The sequence below is a fragment of the Schistocerca cancellata genome, chromosome 8 (genome assembly GCF_023864275.1).
Source record: "Schistocerca cancellata isolate TAMUIC-IGC-003103 chromosome 8, iqSchCanc2.1, whole genome shotgun sequence".
NCBI lineage: Eukaryota > Metazoa > Arthropoda > Insecta > Orthoptera > Acrididae > Schistocerca > Schistocerca cancellata.
Window position 1 is genome coordinate 75,599,708 of NC_064633.1, and position 1,049 is coordinate 75,600,756.

Below are 1,049 nucleotides of genomic sequence, written 5' to 3' on the forward strand. Positions count from 1 at the left end.
CACCCCCACACCCACCTCCGGGAACGTCTCACACCAGATGAGAGTAACCCCAAATGTTTGCGTGGTAGAGTAATTATGGTGTACATGTACGTGGAGACAGTGTCTGTGCAGCAATAGCTGACATAGTGTAACGGAGGAGGAAAAAGGGGAACCAGCCCACATTCGCTAAGGCAGATGGAAAACCGCATTAAAAACCATCCACAACCTGGCTGGCACACCAGACATTGACACTAATCCGCCAGGCAGATTCGTGACGGGGACCGGCACTCCGTCCCACCCAGAAAGCAGTGCGTTAGGCCTCACGGCTAACCGGGCAGACTTCTGACACCATACTCAGTGCTCGCTGACTATGGTGTCAGAAGTGTCTGCTCAGCCCACATTTCGCCACATTTTGTGAAAGTGCATGTGAGGTGAAGTAGTGAGCAGAAATTTGTGAAAAACTGAGTGAAAACAATGCACTAAATAGCAGTTGATCTAGACACCAACCAGAGAAAAGAAACAGGCCAAAAAACTTTGCAGGTGACATGCTGTCAAACAAGAAAGAAACGACGAAAACGAGCACTAAAACCGGTGTATAATAATACAGATCAGTTAGCGATGTAATTCTAAGAAATAAAAAGATTGACCCACAGAAGATGACACATTGGTGACGAAACATGTCAGGGTAAATATAAACATAAACTAATTGCGTTTGCATAAGGCTGATTTTCGAAACAACACAGCTTTTAAATATACTTCTGTTGAAAAAAAGTGAGAAAAATGGATTAAGCCTCCTCTCCCCCACACACACGCTCAATGCTTGTTGCACAGTAATGAGAATTGTGGAATATTATTGACCATCTGAAATTATATAGTGTTAACAGTTTTCACAATATGTGGAAAAGACTGCAGAGCTTTAAAATACTGACGTTCGTTCCATGTCTTGTTCAGTACATGTCAAGCCCATCGAGACAGAAAGAGATATTCGCTCCAACCGAATTTCCGCAAAGAACTGAAAAATGTAAATGGCAAATATCAAAAACTGAGCTGGAACCCTTGACCTATATAAA